Source organism: Camelina sativa, chromosome 13, assembly GCF_030686135.1.
Source record: "Camelina sativa cultivar CO46 ecotype springtype chromosome 13, ASM3068613v1".
In the NCBI taxonomy this organism is placed as follows: Eukaryota; Viridiplantae; Streptophyta; class Magnoliopsida; order Brassicales; family Brassicaceae; genus Camelina; species Camelina sativa.
Window position 1 is genome coordinate 12,765,828 of NC_141892.1, and position 23,641 is coordinate 12,789,468.

General features: G+C 40.1%; 1 non-coding gene and 1 pseudogene across 2 annotated transcripts; both read right to left on the reverse strand.

Moving 5' to 3' along the window:
* Nucleotides 1-12,837: 12,837 nt before the first annotated feature.
* LOC104736689 (agamous-like MADS-box protein AGL80 pseudogene) lies at nucleotides 12,838-13,752 on the reverse strand (annotated as a pseudogene). The gene has a single exon (XR_015577745.1). The product of XR_015577745.1 is annotated as an agamous-like MADS-box protein AGL80 pseudogene (transcript).
* Nucleotides 13,753-20,762: 7,010 nt separating this feature from the next.
* LOC147929462 (small nucleolar RNA R71) lies at nucleotides 20,763-20,869 on the reverse strand. Its single transcript, XR_015579010.1, has one exon. It is a non-coding gene; the product is annotated as a small nucleolar RNA R71 (small nucleolar RNA).
* Nucleotides 20,870-23,641: the final 2,772 nt, after the last annotated feature.

Genomic DNA, 23,641 nt, shown 5'->3' on the forward strand with positions numbered 1-23,641 from the left:
ATTATCAATATGGGTTACACCATTGACACCATCGAGAGCCGTTTAGAGTGGAAGGTTGAAGCCCTACAAACCTTATTCAACAAATCCGGTGAATGCAATAATTGGAGTGTAGATCAATTATATCAACCTACTGATGCTGAAGAAGAACATGGAGCCTCATATGAGTACCCAACCGATCCTAACAAGTCCAAAGAGTGGACTAGAGAAAAAGATTACCCAACCGATGAAGAAGAAGCTTATTTCAAGGAGAGAGCTATAGAATATGAAGATTTGCCAAGAGAGAATGATGAGTCTTATGATCTATCATCTACTAAAGAAGATGGAGAAGAAGAGCTCAAAGACTTCTACTGTTGCATGACATATCATATCCCTTATGAAGAAGTTACCGAAAACCACAATTTTCGACAACTCCAACATCAAGAGGAAGCTTTCTACCGAGGTAACCCTAGAAATCGACCATCTCCAGCACCTTATGATGTTTATGAAGATTGGGAACCTGTCCCAAGTAACCGGCCAAGTCGTTTTCAAAAGCCTAATCAAAGGAGGCCTGATACCAATTTAAACCGCCCCTATCCACGCCGAGAGCCCTATTTAATTTGATTCCCTCACCAAGCCTATCAAGACAATTTTCATATGTCTACCCAACAAAGAGCTGAAGAAGAGAAGATGCTGGATATAATAAGTCAATTAGCTGATCTTCAAGATGAGACTATGAAGATGCTGCATGAGAAGCTTGACAAAATCGATTCCAATCTTTCAAGAAAAATCGATGACATTGCTGTTAGAGTTAGAAGCATAGAGGATCAAAGATCTAAGGATGTTGAAGCCATGGAGAGAAGACTCCATTGTCTTGAAGAAGAACAAGAGAGACATCTCAAGAGTGCCCAAGATAATGCTATCAATATTAGAGACTTGGGCAATGAAGTTTCGGACTTAGAAAGGGACCATGAGTCCAAGTATGGAGTTTTATTCAACAAGGAATTAGACACAAGGAGGTGTGTGCAGAAGCTTGAGAACCGAGCCTATGAAGCTGAGAGCAAGATGTTTGGTCTCGAGTTTGAACAAAAACGCTTTGGAGAAGCTATGTCCGAAAAGTTTACATTCACCAAAGAGAACCATAAGCTGCTTAAGGAGATTGAATCAGAAATAAATGAGAAGAACCAGGATCTTGATGATAAGATTGAGAATCTATCCTCATGTGTTGCTGAACACAAACCAGAAGAAGGAGCTCAGCTCGTCGAGGAAGAAGTAAGATAAAAGGAAATCCTATTCGAAGAAGGAAAACATTCTAAATTCCGTTTAGGAAAAGGAAAATTTTCTTTCACTTCAACACAAGAGAATTTCGTGGAGAATAAGCAACAAGGTTCCATGGAGACCGAAACCTGCAACCTCAACTCATTCGACACCTCTCAAAAAGGAGAAGACGAATCAACACCCCATGTCGCTTGTAACACCATCACAACCTTCAAAGGAGTCCAACCTTTGCAAGAACTTGAAGAAGGGGATATTTATGAAGAAGAAGATGAGCCATTCAAGGGAACACAGTTCCAATATGAACCACGTTGTCTCACCCTCTTGAACAACCGTTGGTACCCACGCATGATAAGCCTAAGAGATCTAGGCGATTTCAACCGAGCTGTTGGAAGACTTCCCCAAGGTACCACTTTTGAAAAAGCTTGTTCTATTTATCATGTTGACCGGTTCTTTCGTGAGAGTTGTGAGTCAAGGAAAGAGATGAAGGAGCTATATGATCAAGCTTTACAATACCCACGACCGTTCAACACACTACACAAAGTGGAGAGCCTTGGCCGATTCCTCATCACTTGTTCCATCAATGGTGTTAAATTCGAAGATGCATTATGTGGTTCCGGTTCATGTATCAACATCATGTCAACCGATGCTGCAAGGAAGATTGGCTTGAGACACTTACAACCCTTGGACATACGCATAGGACTCGCCAACTCCTCATTCACAATACCCAAAGGAATGGTCCGAGACATTCATATGAGAGTTGGAATCTGCAATGTTCCAACCGATTTTCAAATCATCAATGCTGAGAAAGGGAGGTTTACACCACTTATCCTTGGAGGAGCATTCCTAGCCACAGTCGGAGCCGTTATGGACTGGCCTAACCGAAAAATGACTCTCACCAACATCAATGCAGACATCTTCTATGAAGCTAAACCATTCAACCCACCTACTCGACGGTGTAGAGAAGAAGACTATGCAAGAGAGCCACCCGATAACTTTGATGGAGGAAGATCCAAGAGAGCTTGTCTAAGGACAACCCACTCTCCTCACCCTGCTTGAGAAAGCAAGCCAAAGTCGAGCCAACAACGTTAAACAAGAGCGCTTCTTGGGGGGCAACCCATGTCTAGTAAATATTTATTTTTAGGATTTATTTTATTTTACTATTGATATTTTTGCACTTTAGTTTCAGGTTTTTATAAAAAAAAAAAAAAAAGAAAACACAAAAAAAAATAGAAAATAGAAAAGCAAAAAAAAAAGAAGGAAGAAGAAGTACCCATGGATTAGCAATGCACAACTATGTCTAGTGGCAAGCACCACCTACTGACCGGCCATGTTCAATGTGACCGAAGCAAGCCGAAGGCAACGGATCAATCACAATCCTCATGTGATCGATGCCGAGAGTCCCCACTAGCCATACCAGCCATAGCCGATGCCATGTCCTGCACCGTGTACCGCGTACCATGCCCCATGTACCGCACCACCTTACCAGCTGCTATGTCCGCGTCCGTTCATCCATGTACCGCGAGACTAATCCGAACCACCACCAACCATCACCATTCTCATTTTTATTGATGGTTTTAGGTTTTTGTTTCAAGGAGGATGCATTTAGAGATATATCAAACAGAATTCGATTGAACTTAGCTTAGTTCAAACTCGATGTCAAGCAACCAAAGGAAGTTACAAATGGTTAGTCACCACATTTTCATTCCACAGCCGACCTCTAGACAATTTTTTGGTCAACCCTAAAATGTTTTAGAGTCGACACAACGTCATTCCATCAAGGTGACATTGTTCTTAAACCCTACACTTCTCCTTATGATTTTTAATCTTCATCTCTTTCTTTTTTCCCACCGAGGACGGTGTGATTTAAGTCTGGGGGAAAGGATGTTCCATCCTATACTAATGCTACTTTCTATTTTATTGACTTGAGACCTTTTTCCAATTTTTACATCAATAATTTTGAAAATTTTATCGAGTCACATTTTTTTTATTGATTCAAAACTAGTAGGGGATTATGATCTTATTCTAAAGGTTTCTTTGATTTGGATTAACACTCTTATGATTCTTGGTTATGCTTGACAACAGAACCAATGTTTGGAAAGACTGTGAGCCGACTCAACAATCCCCCAAGTCCCTATTCGATGGATATTCAGATGATCTAACGTTGTCTCTAACTTTTATAGGACCTAAACCAGACTTAATTTTCAAGCCATGGGAATTGGTATACACCGGACTAGATCTCTACATTCAAGCCACACAAGACATTGCACTTCTTCAAGAGTATGTTCCTCTCTCTCTTCCCTTCAATACTATTAAAAAAAAAAAGAAAAAAAAAAGAGAGAATAAAAGATGAGATGAATTTGATCAGTTTAGATAGGTAGGTAAATTACCTGTGACCTCATTTTTAGTCAAATGATCACACAAAGCTTGGAAGCAAGGGGTAGGTAAATTACCGATGACCCCGGTATTCGCCTACACCTTTGATTAAAAAAAAAAAAAAGAAGTGAGAAAAGGGAGAGGAAAGGAATCATATGAAGAAAGTCTTGGTTTGAAGAGAGTCTGCAAGCCATTGACCGATTTTCCCATGGTAAGATTTAACTTTTTATTATTGCTTAATTTATGGAAAGAGATGTCAATGAAGATTCTGGAAACTCTAAAGAATTGTGGGATCAAGGAGGGTTGATGACTCTCATGGTGGATTACAAATGGAAGTTCATAATGTCAAGGCGATGAAGAGTGCAAAGACAATATCCCCAAAGATAAGTGAATTCCCAGTATTTTCAAAACCTCTTTTCCATGATTTAGTTTGATTATTTGCTTGAGCACAAGCAAAGACTAAGTCTGGGGGAGTTGATAACATCATTATTTTACCCATTTTAGCTATAGTTTTAGTATGCATTTAGGAAGAGTTTGTTATGATTTCAAGGCTTTAATGTCCATTATCAAGAATTTTAGGTTTCAAGAAGGTTTTACAGGTTTTATAGCAAAAAAGACCAAAAGACAAGGAAAATAAGTTTTAGGAAAGCTTCAGAGCTTTACAGTACGGGCAACGTTTGAAGAACTTCCAGAACTCACATGTCGACGTACTTGGTGTCTATGGAATGCTGAGAGATTCATCTTTCTCCTCGAAGTAGAATCAAGTCAATCCATCCAACCATCTGGAAGTTATTCTTGATTTACCGAGACGTACCTTAAACCAACGTAAGGAGAACCATCAAGCCAATGGGATTTTTATTGAAGGCCTGACCAGCTACCACCACGGCGGCCCAGTCCAAGTCTTCACCACCGTTCTAGAAGCTTCCTACGCTGCCCATTGCCATGCACTTAACAAGAGAAAACGTTTCTACCCTTACAAAATCATAAACCTAGACAGAACCCTATAAATACTCTTCTAAGCCCTAGGGTTTTGAGTGTGCAATCATTGGAGCAGCCAAGAGACACGACCAGAGGAGCAGCCAACGTCCAGACCTCTCCTCGTCCCTATCTTTGAAGCTTTGAGATCCACCAACTCTTTCTATTCTATTTGCTTTGTACTTTGTTTCTTAGGGAGAAGATCCTACAACTTTGTTTGACAATCATTTAAGTAATATCTAAAACCCTTTTCTCTATTTATTCTTTTATGTTTATGAATTGTTTAAACCTTGCTTTGATGATTCCCTTAAACATGCTAGAGTAGTTTTCTAGTTGGGTTTAATTTTTAGGATTTGTTAGATTTAAACCTGTTTATTCTATGCTTTAATTTTAAGTCTTTACTTAATGCTTTAAGTTAGCCTCATGAACTAACTATGATCTAAAGTGTGTGTGCTTGACCTAGCTTAGATGCGTGGGGAGACATAGGAAGCACATACCCCTTACCTATGGAATTCCACGGATTAGAATCGAACCTGTTTTAAATGCTTTGATCTATGCATCATTGCCTGCGACAGTTGAGTAACGAATTGTAGATATCTTAGACGGTTAGCTTGAGAACTTTAAGTTAACGGTTCATTAGTGTTTTGTAGTCCGAGTTTTAGATAAACAAACTAACCCTAAACTTTCCTAGATAGATAGATCATTGAACCCCTGCTATTCCCCTTGATGCCCAACGCTTGTTTTATTATTTTTACTTGCTTTTATTTACATTTATTTGCTTGCTATAACCGTGACAACCAAAACCCTATTTTTATTGAGTCCTACCCTTACTTACCTCCCTCAGATTCCGTTGAACAACAACTCTCTCTGTGGGATCGATCCTTAAATACTACTACCGATTAGCTGTGCACTTTCAGCAGTTGTGTGGTCTTTTTAAGGTAAAAGATTTGAAGTGAAAAACTACACACATCAGTATAATTTCTGGTACTTTGTCTTTGTGAATTCTTAGTAAGTTCAGATTTTATGTTGTCCTGTGAGGTTTGTGTAGGGACCTTGTTGGTGGGAGGGTTTAAGTCCCATGTTATGTTTGATTCTGGAGCTACGCATAGCTTCATTATCCTTGAGTGTGGAGAGAGTGCGGGTATCGTGGGAGATCCCGGAGAGCGTACAGGAGTTGTCAGAGTTGCTGGAGGCAAGTTTCTGAGGGTCATTGGTAGAGCGAGGGGTATCGATATTCATATTTCGGGAGAGTCTTGGCCTGCGGATTTGCTTATCAGCCCAGTGGAGCTGTATGACGTTATCTTGGGGATGGACTGGTTGCATCGGCATATGGTTTATCTGGATTGTCATCGGGGGTAAAGTGGAGTTTGAGCGCTCAGGAGGGAAGTTGGTTTATCAGGAGATTAGACCGACTCCGGAGAGTCTCGTGATCTCGGCCATTCAGGCTGGGAAGATGATCGAGAAGGGTCGTGAGGCTTATTTGTTTACTATATCTATGCTAGAGTCAGTGGGGAAGTCTACAGTTAGCGGTATTCAGGTTGTAGAGGAGTTTGAGGACGTGTTCCAGTCATTGCAGGGATTACCACCTTCTCGGTCTGATCCTTTTAAGATTGAACTGGAACCAGGGACGACACCGTTATCCAAGGCCCCTTACAGGATGGCTCCAGCAGAGATGACAGAGCTGAAGAAGCAGCTAGAGGATTTGTTGAGCAAGGGATTCATCCGTCTTAGTATATCACCGTGGGGAGCGCTGATGTTATTCATTAAGAAGAAGGATGGGAGTTTCTGCTTGTGTATTGATTACAGGGGTTTGAACCGAGTCACTGTGAAGAACAAGTACCCTCTTCCGAGGATTGATGAGTTGTTGGATCAGTTGAGAGGTGCTACTTGGTTCTCCAAGATAGATCTGGCGTCAGGTTATCATCAGATCCTGATAGATGAGGCAGATGTGAGGAAGACTGCTTTCAGGATGAGATATGGGCATTATGAGTTTGTGGTGACACCGTTTGGGTTGACTAATGCACCAGCTGCGTTTATGAGATTGATGAACAGCGTGTTTCAGGAGTTTCTGGACGTGTTTGTCATCATTTTCATCGACGACATCCTGGTTTATTCTAAGAGTCCTGAAGAGCATGAAGTGCATTTGAGGGTAGGTCTGGAGAAGCTGCAGGAGCAGAAGTTGCTTGCTAAGCTGAGCAAGTGTAGTTTCTAGCAGCGTGAGATGGGCTTTCTGGGTCAGATTGTGTCTGCATATGGGGTTTCTGTATATACGGAGAAGATTCAGGCTATCAGGGATTGGCCTAGACCGCGGAATGCCACGGAGATCAGGAGTTTTCTCGGGTTGGCGGGTATTACAGGAGATTTGTGCAGGGGTTTGCGAGCAGAGCACGTCCTATGACTATGTTGACGGGGAAGTATGCTCCTTTTGTCTGGTCACAGGAGTGTGAGTAGGGCTTTGCAAGCCTGAAGGAGATGTTGACAACCGCTCCAGTGTTGGCTTTGCCTGAGCAGGGTGAACCCTATGTAGTTTATACGGATGCATCCACAGTTGGTCTTGGTGTATGTTGATGCAGCATGAGAAGGTGATTGCCTATGCTTCGCGGCAGTTGCAGAAGCATAAGGACAACTATCCTACTCATGACTTGGAGATGGGTGCTGTAGTTTTTGCCCCGAAGATTTGGAGATATTATCTTTATGGTGCAAAGGTACAGATTTTACAGATCATAAGAGCCTGAAGTACATATTCACTCAGCCCGAGGTGAACTTGAGGTAGAGGCGGTGGATGGAGCTGGTGGCGGATTATGATCTGGAGATAGCTTATCATCCTGGTAAGGCTAACTTGGTTGCAGATGCTTTGATTCGAAAGCGGGCGGCTTCGGCTCAGGAGCAGGATATGGATTCTCTGGTAGGAGAGATCAGTGCGTTGAGCTTGTGTGCGGGTTCTCAGGAGCCGTTGGGTTTGGTTGCAGCTGATAGAGCAGATCTATTGAGTAGAGTGCGGTTGGCTCAGGAGAAGGATTTGGGGCTGGTGAATGCCTCAAAGGATGTTGATTCAGAGTATCAGGTTTTGGCTAATGGTACTATTTTGGTGCATGGGCGGATCTGTGTGCCCAAGGATGAGGAGTTGAGGCAGGAGATTCTGAGAGAGGCTCACCCTAGCATGTTCTCTATTCATCCAGGAGCGACTAAGATATACCGAGATCTCAAGAGGTACTATCACTGGGTCAGGATGAAGAAGGACGTGGCTAGTTGGGTTGCGAGGTGCGATGTGTGTCAGCTAGTGAAGGCTGAGTATCATGTACTAGGTGGTTTGCTAAAGAGTCTTCCCATTCCAGAGTGGAAGTGGGATATGATTACTATGGACTTCATGGTGGGTTTGCCATTGTCCAGGTCGTTTGATGCTATTTGGGTCATTGTGGACCAGTTGACTAAGTCGGCACATTTTCTGGCCATTAAGAAGACTGATGGAGCAGCGGTCTTGGCAGAGAAGTATGTCAAGGAGATAGTCAGGTTGCATGGGGTGCCAGCGAGTATTGTGTCTAATAGGGATTCCAAGTTCACTTCGGTGTTCTGGAGGGCATTTAGGCAGAGATGGACACTAAGGTGCATATGAGTACAGTTTATCATCTCCAGACAGACGGACAGTCAGAGAGGACGATCCAGACATTGGAGGATTTGTTGAGGATGTGTGTGTTGGATTGGGGTGGACATTGGGCAGATCATTTGAGCTTAGTAGAGTTTGCTTACAACAACAGTTACCAGGTGAGTATCGGGATGGCACCTTATGAGGCTTTGTATGGGAGGCCGTGTCGTACACTGTTATGCTGGACTCAGGTGGGGGAGAGGAGCATGTACGGGGCAGAATTTGTTCAGGAGACCTCGTAGAAGATTCGGGTTCTCAAGCTGAACATGAAGGAAGCTCAGGATCAGCAGAGAAGTTATGCCAATAGGAGGAGGAGAGATCTTGAGTTTCAGGTTGGAGATAGAGTGTACCTCAAGATGGCCATGTTGCAGAGTCCAAACAGGTCATTGACTGAGACTAAGATGAGTCCGAGGTATATGAGTCCGTTCAGAGTGATTGAGCGAGTTGGGCCGATGGCATAGAGACTGGAATTACCTGAGGTTATGCGACCATTCCATAAGATTTTCCATGTGTCTATGTTGCGGAAGTGTCTCTGTGAAGATGATCAGTTGTTGGCTAAGATTCCTGAGGATCTTCAGCCTAACATGACTTTGGAGGCGAAACCAGTGAGGGTTCTCGGGAGGAGGATCAAGGAACTTCGGAAGAAGAAGATTCCTTTGATGAGAGTCCTTTGGGACTGTGATGGTGTTGAGGAGCAGAATTGGGAGCTTGAGGCGAGGATAAAGGCAAGGTTTAGGAAGTGGTATCAGAAGCAAGCCGCGACTTGAGCTTGCCTAGCCTGGTCCCATCTGTAATCCGTGGCTAGAGCGGGAATGGAGTATTCCAGCCCATCTCTCTTGTTTACTTGGTCGCTTGGGATGGTTGGTTGTGCGACCAAGTAACAAGATGAGGTGGTGTTTGGGGTACAAAGTTTCCGCGAGGCAGTGTGTTGGAGGAAAGTTTCATGATTTAGAAGTTTCTATAAATGGAAAGTTTCCAGAAGTGGAAAGTGCTAAAAATGGAAAGTTTTAAGTGAGTTAGAATTTGTCCATTTTTAGTAGCGGAGAGCCTTGGAGGGGGGCTTGTGTGGCCTTAGTGGCGGACTTTTGAGTCGTTGCACCGTGTGTGGCGGTCTTTTGAATTATTGTGCGGCCTCAATGGCAGGCTGTTTAGCCATTGTGTGGCCTTTGTGGCGGGATGTTTAGCCATTGTGTGGCTTTTGTGGCGGGCTGTTTAGCCAATTGTGGTAGGCTGTTTAACCAATTGTGTAGCCTTTGTGGCGGGCTGTTTAGCCAGAGTGCTTGTTTAGGCGGTCCCTCGGGACAAATGGTCTTTGTGACAGTCCTTCGGGACGAGCGGCCTTGGTGGCAGTCCTTTTTAGGACATTTGTTTGGCCTTTGTGGCGGTCCTGTTTAGGACATTTGTTTGGCCTTGGTGGCGATCCTGTTTAGGACATTTGTTTGGCCGTTGTGGCGGTCCTGTTTACGACATTTGTTTGGCCTTGGTGGCGGTCCTGTTTAGGACATTTGTTTGGTCTTGGTGGCAGTCCTGGTTAGGACATTTGTTTGGCCTTGGTGGCGGTCCTATTTAGGACATTTGTTTGGCCTTTGTGGCGGCCCGTTGGGCAGTGAGATGATCCTTGTGTGGTCATGAGGTATTCCAGTGAGGGGATATGTGGCTGGTAAGACATCGTGTTATCTTACGCGAGCCACAGAAAGAAACTTGGATAGGGATAGGACTCAGACGTGTTCAGAATTGTTTGCTCGCAACTCTTGTGGAACTTAGGTTCTCCTAGTACCGTCATATTCTAAGACTTTGTGACTTGGTATTATGGCTGGTATATCGACTTCGGATGATGATCCGGGGGCGCGCTGTAGGGTGGCAAACCGAGAGACGAGTATTGGACTCCTTTATATATAATGGCATGCGGGCTTAGGCCCGATGAGGAGCCAATATTATGGCATGCAGGCTTTGGTCTGATGACGAGCCAATAGGAAACTCAAGGTTTAGGCCTATGAGTAAAAAGGAGAGTCCAAAAGTCGAGAGCAAATAATGCCTGGAGCGTTAGTCTATCGCCTAGAGGTGAATTTTCGTATGTCGGTCGGAGGAGTGCGGGCCGTGGAGACGGTAGCACGGGGTCCTTGACTGAGTGTTGTTCGAGATTCGAGGACGAATCTAAATTGGTGGGGGAGAATTGTAACATTCGCGAACCGGAATCCTGGTTTGGGATGTGCATCGATCAATGCTGGAGGAGCATCGGTCGATGCAGGTCAATTTTCTGCTTTTTGACTTAAGTTCAACGCTGCGTTTTGGGCAAAGAGAAAAGGGGAAAAACCCTTAAGTCGTTTCTTTTGTCTCATTAGACGACTTTGGCCGTTTTTGATAGAAAAGAGAAGAGAGAAGAGTGTTCTTGGTGTTCTTGGATATTTCTGTGGATTGGTGGCTTTTTCTGGTGAGATCTGAGGCTTAGGGCGTTGTAGGAGGCTTCTAGAAGTGTTTTCCTGCGTGATTAAGGTTCAAAATCTTCTTGGCAAAGGTAAGTGCGTGACCATGACTTATCTAAGCTGGAGATTACCCTGATCTGTTTGTTTCTATGTTGTTAGGCTTGTTAGAATGTTGTTTGAGGCGTTAGGAAGCTTTCTTGTGGCTTGGGATCGATTCCTGTGGTTGCATAAATGAAGATCCGGTGAGAAGCTTCGGGGAAAACGATGCTCGGCATGTGCATCGGTAGATGCACTATGTGTGTCGGTCGATGCTAGTGCAAGGACGGCGCATATTGACCTAGGAGCATCGGTCGATGCGATTAGGGTTTCCGTGTGATGTCGAGCATGTGTCGATCGATGCATACCTTGTGTCAGTCGATGTTGGTCCCTGATGGTGTCGGTCGATGCAAGCTTTGTGTCGGTCGATGCAGAGCCTGGTTTGTTTGTTGACTGTTGTGTGATGTTTAGAGTATCTCTATTGCTTGTGTGTATAGCCCAGTAGATGGGAGGATTGCCTTACTGAGTGTTTATAAAATACTCATGCATTGTAATTTGTGTTTGTGGTGTAGGTAAAGGCAAAGTGTGATCGTGGAATCAAGGCAATGAAGAGGAGGATGTTCTAGTGGTTCGCTTGGTTGTCTGGCTTCTGTTAGTTTGCTAGAGTTGAGTCCTAGAATGTTGTTTAGGATTGCTGGTTCTCTGATTTATGCTGTTTGGATCATTAGTTTATGATTTAGAATTAATGTTAGTTATTGGTTATTATTTATTAGATTATTTATTGGATATTGGTATCTGTTATTTCTACTGTTAGTTGTGTTTGAGGTTTGGTGGCTAATGGGTATGGAAATACTAGCTGTAGTGTATTTATTATTATTATTTATTATTTATTATTAAAAAAACGGATCACGTCGTTTCACTTATTCACGTTAAGCTTAACCAAATAAAGCTTTGATGTTAGTCAAAATTATTAGATTTTTCAATTTGATTTTCACTGGCTGTAATTCAGCAAAATCTTTGCAAAATAGATGATTTATTTGGTCAAAAATAATAAGATCACGATTTTTTTTTAAATTAGTACATATTCAATTTTTGAAGATATTTTTCCTATAATTAAATTTAAAAAATTTTGAACAAAAGAAAATTACGAAAATCTCTCTTAACGAAATTTGTCTTCGTGAACCCTTGTTTGTGATCCAAGATTCACTCATTGACTTGATATATTATTTACGTTATTTATTATATTATATGTGACTGATGTTATTTACATATTTCTTCATAAATTCCAAATTTTATTAAGACGTGTGCTGTAAAATAGAAATCTTATATAAAATACAGTGATAATAATATTTAATTGTTGAATTTTGATATACAAAATGGTTTAAAAATGTGTATATTTTGAGAATATACGATCATCCGTTATTATAATTCAAAAATAAAGAAATTTTTATAGAAACTAACAAAATCTCGAGTTTTATATTAATAAAAAAATATAATATTTTTCTAATTAATAATGGTCTAAAATTGTAAAAATCTTAATTTACGTGTTTTGGTCAATCTTACTTTTTAAATTACCAAGATAATATATAATTTCTTGGTTTTTCGGTGAAATTAGTTCCTATTTACGTTAATTTAGTAAAAATACAAATATTTTGTTTTATATAAAAAACATAGTAAAAATCTTGCTTTACATATTTTGGTCAATCTTACTTTTAAAATTGCGAAGAAAAGAATTTGTAATATATTTGTTTTTTTGTCGAGATTATTTCCTATCTACTTTAAGTTAGCCAAACTAGTTTTAGTGTTAGTAAACCTTTAACAATGTTTCAAATTTGACTTTAATTTTCTCTGGTTCAAAAAAATCATGTTCAACCCCAAGATATTGACGATATTTATAGTTTTGAAGATTATATTTCCTTAATTAAATTAAGGAAACATTGAAGAAAGCAACCAAAAAGTTGGGGATTAATAAAATTGTCTCTCATAAACCTAGCTCTCAGATTGTTAGATTCACTGATAAACATGTTTTAAGAACTTATTTGATGTAAGAGTTTATCCAACTTCAGTCTTTTTTATGGGTAAAGTTTAATACATAGTTTCGATAGGATGATAACATCAAGGGCAAAACATTCATTAACTAGAGAAAATGAGATTTCATTCATGACAAAAAAACAACAACATGTCAAGACCAACCCAAACATGTAACTAAAACAAACAGAACTCAAATATAAAGGTTTATTGAAAATTTAAATAATGAAAACTTAAGATATGATCAAATTCTGATCACCACTGTTTCTTATTCAGATCCAAATCCTTATTGGTGTTCTTCATATTCAAAGTATTCTGACTTTGATCACGAATCTTTTCATGAAATTCAACAGATGAAGAACCCATCTCAATCATAGGCATGCCACTTGATGATGAAGAACCCATCTCAATCATAGGCATGGCACTTGATGTTGTAGCGGCATCAATAGGAACAAGGGACGAAGATGATTCATCATCATTTCTCTTCAGAATCTCCATCCTACGATTAACATCTTTGAGATGTTGTTCAATGACAGAACCAAAATCTCGAAGATCACATTTCGGGAGACGAGAAACCAAAGTTTTGCCACTAAGACAATCAAACATGATGTTTTTCATCTCCAGCTCTTTGTTCTCTCTCCGCGCCTTCCTCCAAGACTCGGTGGCTTTGGTGATCCTTTGTTGGAGAAAGGACTCTTGGTTCACCATCCTCTTGGTCTGGTCCATCACCGACATCATCCTCCATTGGGACACAACCTTGTCAGCCGCCTCTCTCGATGGCCACATCTCCGGGTTCGACTCGTACGCACTGTTGACGATAACACAGATGGGGACGTCACATAGAGTTGCCAACTCATGAGCTTTCTTCAGAACACCTCTTTTTCTTTTCTTGAAAGTTGATTTTCTTGCTGTCTCATTTTCAATAAAAGCCATGTTCACTTTCTTTCTCGTCATTATTATTATTATTTTTTTGATATTTGTTATAATTTTTGAAGGGACAAGTGCTCCTTATATATATATATATATATATATATATATATATATATATATATATATATATATATAATCTGATTGTTTGAGTTAAGGAAATTTTATCACAATTAAAAAAAAAAGGAATTTTATCACAATTCATACATATACAAATCTATATCATACCTTGTAAAAGATATCATAATTGGTAGTAACTAAATGTAAAGAAATATTTCTATCTATAGAAGTAAATTTACTATTCAATTATGGGTAATTATTTTTACTTTTATTTATATTATTTTACTTTTTTTTTCTTTTCTAGTTTGCTATCATGGAGACTAAATAGTTTTTTTTCCTGTTAAAATATAGTTATTACTACCCACTTTATCAACTATTAATTTTCTTTGATATGCAAAAGTTTGAGTATTAATGTGTGTGATAAGGCTAATATTAATAATTTTTTTCTTATCCATGACCATCATTATTCTTAATTGGGTGCCTTAAAAATCCAATCAAACAGAGGGAAATATATTATTTTGGGGTTAATTTCACTACTAATAATTACATATACACACATACCTTACATATCTTTAAATATATTTAAAAAGTTGTTCAAAAATAAATTAAAAATTCAATTATCTTAAGAGGATTTTTTTTTATATGTTAATTAATTTGGAAATGTATATAAGATTTATAAAAACTTGATAATTCGTAATGATTTTAAAATTCAACCTGTTGATATAAACTAATATTTAGAAATCCATTAAAATTCAATGTGACAATAAATACTTATTTAAATATTTAGAGAAAAAATTAATTAGTATTTAGAAAATATAAATCCATTCAAAATAATAAGATTTTCCCACCAATTCAACCTTTTCTATTTAGACTTGGAAATCTTTCCAAAACTTTAAATTTCCAATATGCCAATAAATAGTATGTAAATCTTCCAAACGAGAACATTAAATATTGTTTAGAAATCTATTATAAAAAATAAGATTTACCCACAAATTCAACCTTTTGTATTATTTTTTGTGCAAACACCTTTTGTATTTTAGAATTGGAAAACCTTCTCAATTTATCACAGTCCAATATGACAATAAATACTTGCGTCAATCTATAGAACAAATTACACATTAGTAGATTTAAGGTTCGTACACTGGCCAGTCCTAGAATGTATGAGGTCTAAAGCATATTTTATATAATGTGGTTATATATTTTAAAATGTTTACCTGATTTCTTATTTTTTTTTTATGTTTGCACTATTAATAAATTATATGATTTTTGTAATAAAAATTTAACTAGGTCGAGTGTTTGTATTACATTTTTACTCTCGGTTTCTATTTTGGTGTCAATAATATTCGCTTGTGTTTTTGTTGCTTATTTGTTTAAATAAAAACGAAAGATATTAAAAGTGACTACTTAACAAAAGAATGGAGAAAAAAAAGTATAGCGTCCGTGAACTGGTTTTTGGTTGGGGGTGTCAATCGACACTATACGTGGTAGGTGATATCGCTTTGCCACCATAAGCTTATTTGAGTTTACGGTTTGATTTATGTTTCTCCTGTTTGGTATGGTTGAAATAAAACCTTAGAACTTGGTTTAAGAGGGGAGTCTCAACAATTTAAGGTTTTTGGAGCCTCTTTTTCTTCCTCCTTTGTGAAAGAGAAGACAAAAAGATTCTTGAGAGTTTATATGATCGAAAAGAGAGTTTTATGTTCCTGTTCTTGAGAGATTTGTGAAGAAGGAGATCTCACTGTGTGGTGACGATTAAGGGGCTGATGTGGCTGTATGTGTCGTTCTCTATGTTAGACACTTTGTGTTTTAGAGGTTACTGCACTACCATAACTAATATAAGCGCTTAGATCTCTCTTTATGTGATTGTGTGGTTGATTTTTCTCTTGTGTGCATGTTATTTTGATGTTTGGGGCATGGTATGGTTGATGTTAAAGTCTTGGCCGTGTTTGGTGCGGCTTGAAGTGTAACACCCTGGTTTGAGGATATATGGTGGTATATGCAGAGAGGTTTAAAAAAACTGATTTAGTCATCTATGTCACCAAAGTGCACTTATTTTTTAGTTAACAAATCCCGAGAGAACTACACTATTAAACGTGTTTATGCTGGAGTAGTTTCAAAATGGATGACTTTCAAGGAAGTAATTGTCAGAATAGTGCAGCGAGGACAAAATACATGGAAAAATCATGTGTGATTTGTAGGGTCGATAAAAAAATCTTTAAAGCCTCCTGAAAGGATAAGGGTGTTCTCACGTTAGAAAGGATGTGGAGTCCATTAAGAAAGGTGGCGGTCAAGGAGCTACAAGTGGTACCAGAGCCGAACCCAGACGAGTGTTGAGTTAAGAGGTGTGACACCCAAGTTACAGAGACTTGCGGAGAGGTTTAAAAGAATTGATTTGGCCACCTATGTCACCAAAGTGCACTTAAGTTTTTGGTCAAGGGTCCTCGGAGAAGTCCACAGTTAAGCGTGCTTATGCTGGAGTAGTATCAGGATGGGTGACCTTCTTGAAATGACTGCCGGAACTGTGCAAGTGAGGACAAAACACAGGGAAATATCATGTGGAGATTTGTAGGGATGTTCACAAGTCTTTAAATCCTCTCGGACGTAGCAAACCGATCGTCGGATACAAATGAGCTCACGGGTCTAGTGGGAGGACATGAGACCCATTAAGGAAAGCGGGCCCATGGACTAGGAGTGGACCTGAGACCCACTGAGAGGTGGCGGTCGGGGCGTTACAAAAAGTGAGAACTTGAGCGCGAGAGTGAGATTTTGGTGAGGCAAGTGATATTTCGAGAAAAAAATTGAGATTTCTAGCTGAACCAATTTCTTTGTGAGAGAGTGCAAAGTGAGATCTGTTTTTGCCTAAATTAAGAACCAAAACATTATTTAAATTCATTTTTTTATTAATTTTTTTTCTAGAGGCGGGCACATAAAATTCAATTACGCGCTCAACAATAATAACATAACGTTTTATTTGTTTTCATGCTATTGGAGAACAAAATATTTCATGGAAAAATAAAAATATCGCGCGGTGGTAATATTGTAAAAATAATTTCTAAGACGGCGACTGAGGGGTACCATAGGGTTTTGTTTGACGGGGATGAAGATACTACTATGGTGGACATCAGTGACAAGGGGAGGCTGTCGCGGGATCCACCGGGTGGGATGCAGACGTGGGTAAGCAAGGTCGTGGGTAGTCATGGGGGTGGAATCCCTCGACCGGAAGATGTGCTGGATGATGAGTTTGTGTTGGTGAGAGTGCGGTTAGAGTTCCCGAACGGAGTTGATGGTGAACCAGTGGTAATAATAGGGGATGAGGTTCTAACGATGATGAATGGTGTGTGGAAGAGATGTATGATTTTCAAGGTGTTAGGGCGCCATATGTCTCTCCCAATGTTGAGTCGTAAACTAAGGGAGATGTGGAAGCCACGTGGTAATATGTTTGTTATGGACGTGCCTCGACAATTTTTCATGATTCGTTTTGAAATAGAGGAAGAGTATCTTAGTGCAGGCCTGGTCATCGGAGTTTTATCTGCTGACGGATGAGATTGTTACAACTCTTGTTTGGGTCCGTTTAACAAATCTTCCGTTAAGTGTTTATCATAAGGCCATCCTGATAGCTATTGCTAAAGGGTTGGGGAAGCCACTGAAAGTCGATCTCACGACGTTAAACTTTGAGAGAGATCGGTTTGCAAAGATTTTGTTGTGGTTGATCTAAAGCGGCCACTTAAGAGGACAATTATGGTGAATGGTGCGAGGTATTTTTTGTCGTACGAGGGGTTAACGAATATCTGTTCTGCATGTGGTCTATACGGACACTTGATTCAAAACTGCCCCTGACGAGTTGTCGATAAAGTTGTGGAGGTCCCGATAACGAATACAGTTGTAGTTAGTGTTGAAAAGGAGGATCTCCGGCTGATGATGGTTTTATGGAGATCGTAAAACAGAGAAGGAGAATGGCTTTGACAACGGCGAAGGTTACCCCAACGGTTGGTGGAGCGAGATCTACTGGTAGTCCTAGTCGGAACACGGTGGTGAACATAGATTCCACCATTATTGCGGTATATAACAAATTTGGTAATTTGGATGTAGATATGGAAAATGGTGAGATGAGGAAAGAGGATAATACGTTGGAGGAGGATAAGGAAAACGAGGATCCTCATACTCAGATTCGACGAGCGAAAAGTATTGAACAAGGTAATTCGATCATCTTTGGGGCTAGGGGGGCGAACAAACCTAATTTTTGGAGGTCAGTGTGATATCTTTTGAAGAAATTTAATGTTGATATGTTGGCTGATTTTGAAACGCATCTGCCAAGGGTTAGGACTCGATAATTCATTTCGGGTTGATACTATGGGTCAAAGTGGAGGCTTGTGGTTCTTGTGGAGATCATATATAGGAGATGTTGATAACAGGATTTTCACCCACGGTATCAATTCCCTATGCAGTTGTAGTACAAAGGGTGATGTTCATATATTTTACCCTGTTTTCCCTTAATATATTCACATCTATTGCATCTTTTGCTATCCATTTTGACCATTATTGCATAGCTTTAGGACTGTACTTGCATTAGAGTTTAGTTGCATTGCATTTGCATCTTTTCATGCATAAACAGGTGATTTTGGAGCTTAGAGAGCATGGAAGCAATGCTGAGGAGAAGTGAAGCAATCTTGAGGAGAAAGCAAGAGAGCTAAGGCTGAAGAACCAAGGTCCGGAGTCCAACTCGACTGCCCACTCGACCAGACACTCGACCGTGTGCTGAGAGGGACTCGACCGAGTGGGAGGAGCACAAGAGGAGCCAACTCGACCGGTCACTTGACTGAGCACCAGGTCGAGTTGGTCGAGCCGCCTGGCTATTTTGTCTTTTAGCGTTTTTAGGGCTTCCACTACTTTTTCTATATAAGGGCTTGTACCTGCAACCACCAAAAGAGTCCAGCTTTTTAGAGAGTCAAAAACCTTGTTTTTACCTTTTTTAGAATTATTCCTTTTGCACTTTTATTTTCTTAGATCTTGTACTTCTTTTAAAAGGAGAAAAAAAACTAAATTCTTCAATATTGTTGGTTTCATAACTTTCTTAATATTGAGAATTTGAGTTTGGTTCTTTCTTCAATATTGTAGATCTTTGATTTATCTTTCTAATGATGCAAGTTTCAGTATTTTCTGGGTTTATGATTTTGATGTTCATCATGTATGCTTTTGAGTAGTTGCTTAGGATCTTGAGGATGGGTTAGGCTGGGTTGTGTTTGAGGTTTGTCTGATTTGGTCAAGCTTGATTGTTGTAGATCTCTTCTAGGCTAGATGTTCTTAATGCTGATCCTATATCTGAGAGGGTAGGATCTGATTTCAAGCCTCTTAGCATCACACCAATGTTTAAGAAGCATAGATAAGGCTAGATCTAGAAACTATCATTAGGCTTGCTAAGAGATTAGAAGTCTTGTTTTATTTTTGACATATTGCTTAATGCCTGCTTGTGTAGATTCTTTACTTTGTGAGAACAAGTCTAGAGATGCATGAGTTTGATTGTTTCTTGCCATGAGAGTGGATTAAACATGTCTTAGAAATATATCTCTAGAGATTAGCTCAAGTTGTTTGAGATTTGTTGACCAAGTTAGATGACCTCAATCATAGTCCAGCCCATGAATCCCTCCTCAAGACCTTCCTTGTTTATTGATTTCTTAGCTTAAATCCTGTTGTTTGATTCGTTTGGGTATTGCTCTATTTTTTTGTGTTGCTCTGTTTTGCGTATTTGTCCAGCTCGACCCTGCACTCGATCTACACTCGATCGAGTGCTTGCTCGAGTTCCAACCCAGAACTTGTGTTTATGACTTGTGTTTGTCCTGTTTCATTCTAGTTGCATTTCTGTTGCATTCATTTAGTATCTTGTTCATTACTTACCTTGCATTAGTTCAATACTTGCATTATCATAGTTTCTATTTCTGTTTTAGCTTCATAATTGTCATAATCATTCTGTTCCATTTGTATTTAGCTCCTAATTCTTGTAGTTTTACCTTCTGTATTTTACATTTCATCATAGGATTGTTAGTGACAAACAACCTTTACATCTGGCTTGACTTAGACTCATATGCACATCTTGATTGTTCACAAACACTCAGATTGGATTGACACCTCTTATACTACAACTGCATAAGGGGAATTGAAACACCCTGCCATCCATTCATTCATAAGTCATCATTCCATACATCATCACCACAACCACAAAAAAATAATGTGTTTCAATTTGGCGCCGTTGCCGATTTGAGTTTGTGTTTTGTGACATTTAGGATCATTATTAGTCTAAGATTAAGTTCGTTTATACACTTGTGACGTTACTGAACTCGAATCTTCTTTTGCTTGGCTGTCTTGAGTTTCAGGTACCCACTCGACCACCCACTTGACCGAGCCGTGATCGAGCACTTGATCGAGTCAGAAGCCGGATCCAAATAGCCATCACTTCCCAGTCGACTCGACCACCCACTCGAGCCTGCGCTCGACCGTGTATCTGTTCGAGTCAGTAGTCGAGTTTGTTGATGCACACAAGGTCAAAAGGCAAAGACAATCTTCAAAGGCCTATTGACAACATCCACAGACTACAAAAGAGTTTGAGACATAAGCAACGAAGGGTAGTTCAAGAACAAGAAGAACAAGTAGTCATGAAGCAGCAAGATCACCATGATCATAGACCTAGACACATTGTTGCTGGGGATGCACCTAACACACACAACCAAAGAGCTGGTATTGTGCCTCCTGCTGTGGCCAATAATAATTATGAAATAAAGAGTGGATTGATCTCTATGATACAAGCCAACAAATTTCATGGGTTGCCAATGGAGGATCCTCTAGATTACCTTGATGAGTTTGACAGAATATGTGGACTCACAAAAATCAATGGAGTAAGTGAAGATGGCTTCAAGTTAAGGCTATTCCCATTTTCCCTTGGAGACAAAGCTCATCTATGGGAGAAGACTCTTCCTACTGGAGCTATAACCACATGGGATGCATGCAAGAAAGCTTTTCTGGCCAAGTTCTTCTCCAATGCAAGGACTGCTAGGTTGAGGAATGAAATTTCTGGGTTTGTTCAAAGGAATAATGAGAGCTTTTGTGAAGCTTGGGAGAGGTTTAAAGGATTCCAAACTCAGTGTCCTCACCATGGCTTCAGCAATGAGTCCCTTCTAAGCACTTTGTATAGAGGAGTGCTTCCCAAGATAATAATGCTTCTTGATACAGCTTCAAATGGCAACTTCCTCAACAAGAATGTGGAAGAAGGATGGGAATTGGTTGAGAACCTTGCTCAGTCAGATGGTAATTATAATGAAGATTATGATAGAACCATGATGATCCCCTCCACTGATCAAGAGGACAAATACAAGCAGGATTTAAAGATGGTCAATGAGAAGCTTGACAAGATTCTCCTAAGCCAATCAAAAACCATTCACTTCATTGGTGAAGAAGAAGCTCCAGTCCAAGAAGGAGATAGGGAGTTTGCTGAGTTGTGTTATATGCAGAACCAAGGAGGAGGATACAAAGGCTACAACCAAGGAGGAGGATTCAAGCAGAACAACCTCTCTTATAGGAGCACCAATGTAGCCAACCCTCAAGACCAAGTCTATCCACCTCCTCAGCCTCAACAACAGAACAACTATGCACCCAAGCAGCATCAACAAGTGTTCCAGCCCCAATTGTGTCCCCCACCAGGGTTTCAGACTAATTAAGGCCAGGAACAAGACCTAAGAGCAATGATACAACAACTGTTGATTGGGCAAACCAATGGGAAGATTGAGGAAGCCAAACAGTTTGCTGAGCTGAATCAAAGGTTAACATCACAATATAATGATCTCAATATGAAGTTTGAAGGTCTGAACTCAAGAGTGAAGTATATGGAGAGCAATATAGCATCTACTTCAGCTCCAAAACCCACCCAACTCCCTGGAAAAGCAGTTCAAAACCCAAGGGAGTTTACTGCCAAAGCCATTCATATCTTTGAAGAGGACGTCACTGAGGACAGTGAAGTTCGAGTTGGGGAGGATTGGTCATTTCTTGAAGCTCATAGTGAAGTTTGTGCAAAGCAGACTAACTCCGGTATTGCACTCGAGCAGGTGCTCGAGCATGCACTCGACCGAGTAAGTGTTCGAGTGGCCGATCGAGCTGAAGAGTCAAAAGCTGTCAAGCCTGCTAAGTACATCCCTCCTGCTTACAAACCGCCTCTACCATTCCCAGGACGTTTCAAGGCACAGAAGCTTAAGGAATTAAGGGAAATCATTGAGAAAAAACAAATGTTGGCTTTGCAACAAAAGGAAGAGAAAGCTTTGAAGGAAGAGGTTGTGATTGAGAAACAAGAAGAAGTGATGGCCATACAAGAGATCATCATTGCTTACCAAGAAGAAGAGAGAGGACCTGCCTTGGAACAGTATGATCCATATCCTCTCTATAAGGATTTTTTGCTTGATTTATCAAAGAAAAAGGCTCAAGCTCAAGATGAGAAGGATCTTGAAGACCTTGGAGGAGTAATCATCCCAATTAAGCTTAAGGATCCATGTCCATTCTATCTGCCTTGCACACTTAGCTATCTTCACTACAACCAGTGTTTATGTGACTTGGGAGCATCTATCAGTGTGATGCCCTATTCTATAGCACAAAAGCTTGGGCACACTGACTTCAAGTCCACCAACCTTCATATATGCCTAGCTGATGGTTCAAACAGAGATGTGGTTGGCAAGTTGGAGAATATTCCAGTCAAGATAAGAAGAGCAAGGGTTCATACAGATTTTGTGGTATTGGAGATGGACAAGGAACCTGAAGATCCTATCATTCTTGGGAGGCCATTCTTAGCCACAGTTGGAGCTGTTATTGATGTTAAGAAAGGTCTTGTGACCTTGAACATTTCTGAGGGTATAGCTATGAAGTTTAACATCTATAACCCAACCAACCTTCCTACCATTGATGATCAACCTTTTACTATCAAGGACAAAGGTGGTCATGAAGGTTTAAGTGAAGTGGCAACTCCAAAGGACAATCTCTCTCTTCAAGAAGATTCTGTGGAAAAGCTTAAGAGGTCAGTTCAAGAGTTGACTGGTATGGTTAAGGATCTCCAAGTCAAGCTAAACAAGAGGTCTTTGAGGAAAGCAAGACCAAGGCTCAAAATCAAGAAGAAATATGGTTTGTGTGTTAACGGTGAGGTGATCAAGGATCAGACTCATAGTGATCAAGAAGTGCCAGGGAGGATTTCATCACCTTCTTGGTATCTAAATAAAGCCTAAGAAGGCAGCCAACGTCAAGCTTAGTGACTCTAAACAAGCTCACTAGGGAGGAAGTCCCTAAGGTATCTTTTGTAAATATGCTTTATTTTCTTAGTAATTTTGATGTGTTTTGTTTTATGTTTGTGTTGGGCAGGCCTTTCAATGAAAGTGTAGATGGGTATGGAGAGATTTTGACTTGGGGAAGGATATTCGCAAGCCCACTCGACCAGCCCACGAGAGGTACTCGACCGAGTTGGCAAAGAACTAAGACCCACTCGATTCTCATTTCTCTAGAATGATCGAGTGGAGGGAAGAAAAAGAAGAAAAAAATTGAAATTTCAAACTTTGGTCAAGGAGCTCGACCACGTGTTGGTCGAGTGTGGGGTCGAGTGACAGCAAAAAGCAGGTCAAAGATTCCCATTTCAAATTTGAATGGTATGGACGCTCCACCCTTATCTCCTTGTCCACTTAGCTTCTTTAAATAGAGCCTTACACGATCCTATGTCTCTCACACTCTCTCATTTGCTCAAAACAACTAAAATCAAGTTTTAAAATCTCTCTCAAAGTTCATCTTTTGCTCAAGCTTAGCTCTTTTAAGTTTTTGGGTCACTAACCTATTAAACTTAAGCTTTGAGTCTATTCCCTTCAGTTCTATTCGAAAATGTCTTCAAGGATTACAAGGAAGTCTCAAC